The following is a 10,216-nucleotide window of genomic DNA, read 5'->3' on the forward strand; positions in this document are numbered from 1 at the left end:
ATATTTGCAGCTTACTGAATTGTGACCTGTTTCTCCTATACCATCACCAGAGAAAGAAAAAGAAAAATATCAGTCAGTAAATCAAAAACTGGAGACAAGTTTTAAACAGGTGAGACTGAAATTTAATTAGTGACACTAATTTAAGATACTACGCAAATTCATTCATAAGCTAGACGAGTTTTCTTTAGAAGAGATGATCATTTCAAAGAAATACAGATCAGTGAAGTTAAAAAAAAAATGAGGGAAAGGCTGTTCTTAATACTCTTGATAAATTAGGTCTAAGAAAAATAACCAAGAAAAAGAAGAGCTCTTATTTTGAAATTTCCTCAGGGTTTAATGCGTATTTAGTGCACCCAGGAGTCATCTGCTATAAATTTACTACATGAATGTTACTTTGTGGTATTTTAATTCAACACAGCTTTCTTCTGCCGTATGAGCACTGCCGTGTACATAAACAGAATCAGTGTGACTCTCATTTTTATTTCACGCAGTTTAGTGAAGTTTTACTTGCAGCAGAGTAAAATAATCACAAAACATTGACAGCATTAACCGATATGAGGTGAATCCGGTTAGTTTAAACTTAGGTGGCTGTTAAAATCAGGGGGGGAGGGGGTGATTGTAAAGACGTTCCTATTGGTAATCGAGTGATCAATCTAAATGCTCATTGGCTACCAAAATGTGTGTCGTGGTTTCGGGTGGGAAAGTAAGGAAAATTGAGGACAAATAACAACGAGAAAGTAAGTTTTAATGCGTTTTTAATTTCTTTTTTAAATTTTTTTGTTTTATAGCGGATTAAAGTGGCAGTGAATCAAATGTGCAGTGATAATTGAGAAAGAGAAACTGAGTGTTTTCGGACGCTAGCATGTGCAGCGTTTCAAAGTAAAAGGTTAAAAGCGTCGAGAAAGCCATTTAAACGGGCAAACAGACATAATTGTAATTAATTAATTATTATTTACCGCAAGTATGATTATGCAGATACACCACGTTTCTATTTTTCGATTTGTAATTAATAATAATAAAGAATTTCAACCAAGCGGTATTTTTCAAAGCCATCAATCATAGCTCGCATGCTGCACGTTACCGTTTTTTTCTGCCACCAGGTGGCAGCATTGTTCCACGATTTGTTGCACGTGAGAGACTAAATGGCAAACTGTCAGGAGACGACGATGGAGTGTTTAATGTCACAGCTGAGCACTTACGACAAAAAAAACCAACAACAAAAAAAAAAACGTGTCGCTGACTGCCATACTAATAACCAGAAAGGCTCAAATAAACACAGCTGCTATGAGACTCAGGCACTGCAGTCTCAGTATTTGTTAAATCTTCTTCTACCTTGAATTTTTTCCCCCCACTTTCTTTCAAGTAAGTTTCTTGAAATAAAAGGAATAAAATCGTTTGCAGCTATAGAGAATAATCCATTTGGGAATTTCTAATCTGCAACCTACCGAGGTCATACCTCAGACTGCTGTGGATTATAATGCGTTCAGTTTAAAAATATGTTTTATGTCCTTATTCTTGTATTTCCTTTAATTTACTGATAGAAGGAAGCTGAAACTTCCAATTAATCTTCAGTGTAAGCCTGAACTCCGATTTATGCTAAAAACCTTTACTAATAAAAATTAATCAGTTCATTTAGGATGTTTAGCAGGAAAGTATAAAAGTATAGAATTGTCTTGGTGTGCCGTTCAACACAACGATACTCACCTGCTTTATTAATGTTAACACCTTTGTGTGTTTCAGTATATTTGTTACATCTTGGGATTATTTAAAAGCAAACATGTCTAAGCACAGACTTATGTCTGCTCCACCTCTTCCAAGTGTTGAATTTTCTTTCTGTAACACGTGAAACACACATGTTGTATTTAACTTTCTTGCAGTTGTGTTTTTTAGATTTGCACTACTCTCTTGCACGTTGTCAGTCTTACGTTTTCCTCATCTTCAACTTTATATTTGTTTTTTATTTTCTTTGTCTTTTTTATCACTGCTGTGTATATATAAAAACTGCACGTCTCACATTATAAGCCCCTCACTATGCACTTGTGGCACTTATTTATTTTAAACTGTACTAGTTTTAATGTTTATTCCGCTGCTGTAACGCAATAATTTCCCCTGTGGGATCAATAAACTATCTATCTATCTATTTATATTGGATAGCTTGCCCTCAAGGAATCAGTAAAATCCCAGCGTAACCATTTATAATAAATCATAATTTATTTGGAGTTTAGATTTGCAGTTAAAGTACAATAATTAAAAGTAGAAAGTAGAAAGTTAGATAATAATAAAGTAAGATAAAAGTAGAGGTTTCAGCCACAACTGACGTAACTTTGAAAGAGTAGTTTTGTGTGAAGAAAAACAGGAATTGCTTTTCTTTCCCAGTACTTCCATTGATTTACTTCTGCTTGAAACAGTTCCTCATTAGTGCTGCTCACTGATCACACGTACAGGTCTGTAGTTGCCCCAGGCAGCTTCCCTGCTGTGCACTATATGTGTGTGCAGTTCAGGTCTGTACTATCTGAAGTGATCGAGGGGTGAAGCTGAATTCACAGAGCAGAGCTGATGAGAGTGGTGTCCCTGCCAGAGCAGGACCACAGTTCTCAGGCCCTGAATAGCCTCACACAGCTCGGCCTGAAAGCGGGAGGTCGGTATCCATCCCCTTTGTCGTGGAGCCGATAACACCGTTCCGGACGGGAGCGCATTGTGGCCTGTGACCCCCGAGGTCATGGGGTGAGGGGAGAGTGAACAGAGGCCAGGCTTTAAGGACTGCTTATGGAGTTCCTCTTTCTTCCACGGGACGCGTGGCTCGCTAATTGAGGAACCACCTCCTCAAACCCCAAGTGTGAGGCGCTTGACGCCCAAAAGTGACTGCTGCAGAGAAGCGCAGGGAGAGGAGTGAAACAAAGGGACAAAAATTGAGTGAAGAGTCCTTTTTGTGGCTGTTTTGCTCAGCTCCGTTACTATTTTTTTACAGTTATTGGTTATTTTTGGCATTTATAGGTAATATTTTAACCTTTAAAATATATACATGTAAGTTGAGTCTTGAAAACTCAGTATGAACTAAATATATGTGTTTCCTAAATGATTATAAAGCTCAGAAATTTGGGAAATCTCCGCATTTTTAAAAGCTAAAAATAGAAAACATTTGTACTGAAATTAACCCCCAAAATTAATGGTTTCTTTCCATCAGCCAATCAGCTACTAGTCAGAGTGAAACTATTTCCACAGGCAAATAAAATGTAATAATAAAAAAAAACCATTTACATTAAAAATGAGACCATAAATATCAAAATAAAGAATTATTGCTCTTCAAATTTTCTCAATGAGAAGATTTCTCCACATCACGTGTGGCAGATTTTACACGATTCGATGTGCGATGACGGCTGAGAGTTTCAGGAGATTCAGGAGATTTACCCCCGAAGATATCGCTAATGATCGGGCAATCCTTTCAAGACTTAACACGATTGCGTTCGTCTGCACAAGTAAGAGAAAGAAAGAGGGGGGTGGGGGGCGAAGTTGAAAAGGCGTGCCAAGTTGGCTGGGAACCTCGGCACTGAGCTGTACCCACAGCCCTTCCTTCACCCCACCATCACAGCTCGCTGGGATACAAACAGCCTTTGTTGCTGCTCGTGCTTCTGAATTCCAATTTGGAAAAATGCAGAAGGTTTCTGTTTGTTTATTTGTTTGTTTTGGGTGTCTGATTTCTGGACTTAATACTACAATATTCAGGGATGTAACTGACGTGTAATTGAGTGTGTGTGTCTACAAATTTCATTTTCTTAATTTTGCATTTAAAAAAAGAAAAACGTATTTACATTGTCAAAGGTGCTTAAGAGACCGTAATGAACATAGACCTCAGTAAACAGGCTGAAGAATTTCAGGCTTATTTTACAGTAATTAGTGAGCTGATCAGAACTGCGGAGAAGGAGGGAATGACCTTTTTTTGAACGTTCATGTGTATTTTGCAGCAGAATCATTGGAATGGATGAGATTTAATTTAACGTGATCCACACGTCTGAATCCTCACCAGTTTTGCAGCCTGTTACTGACAAAGACTTTACTCTCAGCATGATGTACCACATTAAGCCTTATGATGGAGTTAGGATAATAGCATTTCCAGTAATGAAAACTGAGATGGTAAATTACACTTTTTTAAAAAGAGATCTTAATCCATTCATTGTCTCTAATGTAAATGGATGATATCACAAAGTAAAATTATTTGGGTGTTTTTATTGTAGGTTATTATACATTGGTTTTACTGCTTCAAACTAGAGCTTAAAGCAGTTTGAGACCACGGCTCTTGACTAAAATGTCACTGGTTAAGCACTTTTCATGCTCTAAATGTGCAATGCTGCAAACCATACGACTGCCAGTGATGGCCATTAAAGGCTAAGCTCTTGTTCAGTTATTTCTCATAAAACATAAAATAAGGAAGCATCTGTGCTGCTTTTTCTTTTGTTTGTAACACTATACATTGTTTCATGAATACATATCTAACACAAGCATTTCTCTCTCTCTCGCTCTCTTTTTTTTAAATTTTCAGTCCTTACTGTTTCTCACTGTCACAGCCAAACACACAATTAGGCCTGCCTCTAGTATTGATTACTAAAGATTAGAATTATATGTCAGCTAGTATTCTTTTTAAAATTAATCATTTGTTACAAACAGCCAGTGACAAATATCAGGAGTCGTTAGCTTCTGTGTAGTGTAAGGCGAGTGCAGGCTGAGGCTGCAGCAGCTGGATGCAGCTGTATCGGTTTCTCAGCGCGATGAAAAGTGCGGGCCGCCTGCAGACTGCAGCTTTCAGATCAGCTCCACTGATATAATGGCTTCTTAAATCCGAGCCAATTAGACCCCACGGGGATCAGGGAGTGGCTGTTTTCACACTGCACCAATTTGCGCTGGGGGTGGGAGAGCTGATTGACAGGCAGCCGTGTGAACACGGAGACAAATAGGTTATAATTTGAACCTGTGGAGGTGCAACAAGGAGGAGGCAGCAGCCTGCGTGGGAAACACTTCACGTGGGAGTATAATTTACTGGAGTCTAAACTTTGACCACGTTCAGGGGTTTTTGGTTAAATGAAATATTTGCACCGGTGAGGTACTTTCTGAAAACTACTTTATTTCATCAGTTTATCTTCCATGTTGGAAGAGTTGTTTGCATGTTGATATTGATTATTATCTGAAACTCTCCTTCCCCGTTTCTTTGGAGTTGCAACCCCTTAAACCAAACTCCCCATCTTTGTTTGAACATGTTTATGAGCTGCAAAGAGCTCTTTTATAAATTTAAATACATAGATTTTAAACAGGTATCTCCACAATAGCAGCAAAATGATTTTGATCTTTATTTCTTCAGTCATTTAAAATTAATTCTGCTCCCTCTCAGGTTTATCTTGGCCACAGGATGAGAAGAAATCTTGAAATGCTGAAGCTATAATAAAAAAATAAGATAAAGCAGAATTTCTAATTATTTCTAGTGCAGTAAAAATAATTAAAATCATAAAAAAAGAAGCTCAAATTGGGTGTTTTTAGTCATTTAGAAAGGGGAAAAAAAATCACATTTTTTAATTTCAAGATCAACATGATCGCCATCTGTGTTAAAAATCAGAAAGTTATTAGAAGAAAAGTTCAGACACATTGGAAGTCATTATATATATTTTTTTGTCCTATTTTCTGAGTGTTCGGACCTCACGGTGCTGCTCAGTAGCTGCAGTTGCTGCAGGGCTCCAGCAGGAGGCACCAGGAGCTGAAGTTGTACCTCCTAGATGACTGCATGAGAGTCATTCTTTTTGAATATTCATCCTCTGTTTGTGTGAAAATGTCCCGAGGGTGATTGTCAGTGCTCACATCAGCATCATACACGTCGGTGCGTTCTCACAGCTATTCCTCTACAATGGCCTTCATAACAGTTTTGTGACTGTCAAACCCCATTTTTAGTGAGATAGTGTAACATTGTTCTATTTTGTGTAATATTTAGTGCATTTTGGGGGTGTTGGGAGGGAGGGTTATTTACTTTTTTATGTAGATGACAGTAAAGACTTGGTGGGGGAAAGAGAAACAGCAACAAAAGGTCCTTGCAGTCTCAGGCCAGCGATGCCGTGATTACACAATCAGCTCTCATGTTGTTGCTGCATGACCAAAGTGAGTCTTTAGACGCATTAGCTGGTTAAAACTCACACCACACCCCCCTGATTTTTTCTTTTTTTTATGACACTCTTGGGTTTCGGTCAACAGTGGCATTTTGAGGTCTTAAGACCTCCTCAGTGCTGGTTGTGTACAGTTAGGTTCTTAATTTGCTTGACAAAGACACATTTTGCTGCAGTTTTTGCTGCAGTAGGCACACCGTCACTGAGGATTTTAAATTAAACACAAAAAAAAATCTGTATGTTGTTGAAAGGTTAGACTTTCAGCTTTAATTCAAGGAAGGCTACAAATATGTTGCTTTAACCGTTTCTATACATAAACCACTATTTTCAGAGGCGTAATTTCATACTTTTAGATTTAAGGGTTGTTTTTACTACTTGGATGAAAATCATTTACAGTCGGTGACTACCTGACGTCTAGAACCCATAATCATCACCAAATACCATTTTTTCTCCCTTGAAATGCTCAGCTGGGCCCTTGTTGCAGCCACCTTCCCTGGCTGCTTGTTTGTGGGTCCTTCCTTCTTCAGTTTTGTATTTAATAACTGAAAAGCTGGGTGCTCTGTTAGGTTGAGATCAGCTGACCGGCTTTGCTATCGAAGAACATCACAATTTCTTTGCGTTGAGCACCTCTTAGACTCATTTTGCATTATCTATTGGGTCATTATCCTTTTTACACTGTGAAGCAGCACTTGGCTGAATCTGAGCAGCGATTATAGCCCTGTACACTTCACAGTTCATTCTGCTGCTTCTAACAGCAGTCACATCACCAACAAACACTAGTGAGCCCGTTCCACTGGCAGCCATACGTGCCCGTACGACAAGACTGCCTCCACTGTGGTGCAGTATGTTTGTAAGCCTGTCTATCTAAGCCCAGGACACACTCACAGGAAAAAAAAGAAGATTTAGGATTTATCCTCTTACTTAAACAAAGGTTTTTGTTGTTGGGGGTTGAGATGTGTCCTAACTAGTTCACTTAATGTTGGGTGGATTCAAATATACCAGTGTTTGAAAAGATTTTAGAGTGTTTCATTTGGCAAAGTAACAAGTAGTGTCAGATAGCGTGGCATTAAAGTGCAAAATGCCTATCTGAAAACACTGAATTGAACATGAATCACTCAGTTAAAGGTTTTACACCATAATTAATATATTCCTCTTTCCACCACTGTGCATAACATGCTAATAACTGACTGGCTATGACTCTCTAAATGCAGCTGGATCATCATAATTTTCTCTACCACCCTACCCTGTTTGTCTGTATTTTCTTGTGTTGATTTTAAACAGTTAGCACCCCGGTCTCATTTGTACTCGCCAGTTAAGCAGATGCATCCATCAAACGTGAGATTACGACACATTTCACTAAACAGTGTCCTAAAAACATTATAATCGCCACTGTGTTTTTCTTGTGCCGCGCTGGAACATTAACATGTGAAAGCACCGTGTTCCTGTGAACTTATTTGACCTCTGACCTCCCCTCTATGTTTCACAGACAACAAATAGCTGCAGCTGGGATGGAGGGTTCCCAGTTGGTTCTCACCCATGGGCTGACTTAGAGATGTCTGCTCCAAGCAACACTGAGTGAGTAAGAATAAGTGATTATTATAAGTGGTTGTTTCGACCGTTAACGACTTCTTGGGACACATTCTTTGTAGTCCCTGATTCACTTAATGTAGTTTAAACATGTTGGAGGCCGGGTCAGTCTAAAGAGACACGGTGGAGGCTAAAATTCAAACAGTTAAACTAGGGTTAATATCAAAACCTGCTCAGATATGTAGTATTTAATGTCCTGAAGAGGGTGCTGTGTTGAAATGAGAGGACAAATACACAGTAGACACTTCATGAGGGACATCGTTCAAGTGCCCGTTAACTCCATTATCCAGTCAGCCAATCACATGGCAGCAGGGTAATACATTTAGTCATATTTATATATAATCAAGACAGCATGCTGAAGTCCAAACTGGGCATCAGAATGAGGGAAAAAGGTGATTTTAACTGATTTTGGACATGGTTGTTGGTGCTGGATTTTCCCATTTTCCCACACCACCAACAGAAAATAAAAAAATAATAAAGAGAGAGAAAATCCAGTGAGCGCCGATTCTGTGGGTGAAAATACCTTGTTGATACCAGTGGTCAGAGGAGAATGATCAGACTGCTTGGAAATGATAGAAATGCATCACTCAGTCAAATAACCACTCGTTACAGCCAAGGTATGCAGAAGAGCATCTCTGAACACAAAACATGTCAAACCAGGAAGCAGATGGGCTACAGCAGCAGAAGACCACACTAGGTGCTACTCCTGTCAGCTAAAAACAGGAAACTGAGGCTATAGTTCACACTGGACCATCAAAATTTGACAACAGAGAGTTGGAAAAACCTTGTCTGGTCTCTCATCAGTCTTCATTTCTGCTCCTCTGACCTTATGCTCATGGTCAAGTTTTCTGAAAATCTTGTGAATGTGATAACTCCTTTCCTTACCTTTCCTAAAGGTCATAAACAATAACAGGCGATAGAGGCGTGCACCTTTCAATGTTGTGAGGCAAACCTTCCAGATATCTTGCTCAAAGGAGTTTTTCAACTTCACATTTGCACCCTGGTTTTTAAAATGCTTCATGTTTGTGTGGATAAAAGGCCAAAACAGATAGAAAAAGCTAAGTTTACCAAAACATGGGTGCCTTAGAGACACTTAAAAACACATTCACCATGTTAAATATGCATTGCATTTGACTATTGTACGCTAATAAACTAATCAAACTCCTATACAGCTGTTATGAATGATATGTTTAAGGCTGCAAATATATTTATTTCTTCTGCAAACTGGGTACTTTACCATGTGAGTCTGGAGATTGACTCGCTGTTGGAGCCAGCCTCAAGTATCCACTTCCCATGTGTTTTATTTCTCCGTCAAGGTTTTCAGTCAAACAGTCAATCAGTTTTACGTCAGCACACAAGATAATACTTGTGAGCACATTGAGGAATTTTTAATGGATAAACAGAGTTGGAGAGCTGATGTAGTGATTTACACATTTGGTTGACAAGTGAAAGTTGCTGGGTTGATTCGAGTCAGACACACTGATTTCTGTTGGGTTTGTGTCAGGAAGAGTATCCGGCATAAATTCTGTCTGATCAAACAGAGCTACCTGCTGTGGTGGCCACAGGGAGCAGCCAGCAGTAGGTTTTTTGGTTTTTTTTAGCCCTCAGCCATTAAAGATTGATGGAGTATTTTTGTCATTGTGCTGGGCAGGCGGGCGACTTGAGAACAAAGCGATGTAGAAGTTTAAAATTGATACCATAGGTGTTTCTACTAAAGATTTCAGATGAGCTATGATCTACATATGGGGAATGTCATGGTCCCTGTGCCTCCCCGGCCAGCCCAGTGTGGCCACAAGTGTTTGTTGTTTTTCTCTCTCTCTCTCTCTCTCTCACTCCTACCTGTCTGCCTGGGCGGAGCTCTGATTGGGCTCCCGCCCTTGGCCCACGCACCTGCAGCTGATCTCGAGTGAATTGCAGTTGATCTCTGGCTCTTCTTAAGGCTGGGGCTCTGAGCTATTCGTCGCTGGAATATTGAGTGACCCTCGTCAGTATTGCCTGGCTTCATTGTGAATTAGTTGTTCCCGTGCTTGCCGCCGACTTACCCTCGTCTATGTTTATAGGTTTATCTGGACCCGCCCGTTTTGATTCCTGGACCCCGTGAGTGTGAGTGGGTTGCTCGTGTGAGGAGTGTTTGGACGAGGAGCGGAGCAAGTGTGAAGACGTGTGTTTCCCCCCTATTGACCCCCGGGACCCTGGTGTTTCCCCCCCCCTTCACGTGTACATAGCGCACCGGAGTGATTAATAAAGTGTTGTTGAACCGTGCTACCTCAGTCTGCGCCTGAGTCCGTTCCACCACCGTGACAGGGAAAAAGGGTTTATTTTACAGCATAAACAATAAAGTCGCCATTGTTTAAGAAAGGATTAAACACAATAAAGTGTAAAGTCCAGGAAAGCCAAAAATAGTCCCCTTATGAGGGCGCAGGGTGGCAGGAGGTTAAATTTCAACCTCAGCCATGTTTACATCAGGCTAGATGAATGAACTACATTTC

General features: G+C 39.8%; 1 long non-coding RNA gene across 1 annotated transcript; it reads left to right on the top strand.

Annotated features, from left to right (window-relative positions):
* Positions 1-287: 287 nt before the first annotated feature.
* Positions 288-9,942, top strand: LOC146363009 (uncharacterized). Its single transcript, XR_014799221.1, has 3 exons — positions 288-737; positions 7,627-7,715; positions 9,788-9,942. It is a non-coding gene; the product is annotated as an uncharacterized LOC146363009 (long non-coding RNA).
* Positions 9,943-10,216: the final 274 nt, after the last annotated feature.

Source organism: Perissodus microlepis, chromosome 22 (assembly GCF_051167445.1).
Source record: "Perissodus microlepis isolate ML-2025 ecotype Zambia chromosome 22, ASM5116744v1, whole genome shotgun sequence".
NCBI lineage: Eukaryota > Metazoa > Chordata > Actinopteri > Cichliformes > Cichlidae > Perissodus > Perissodus microlepis.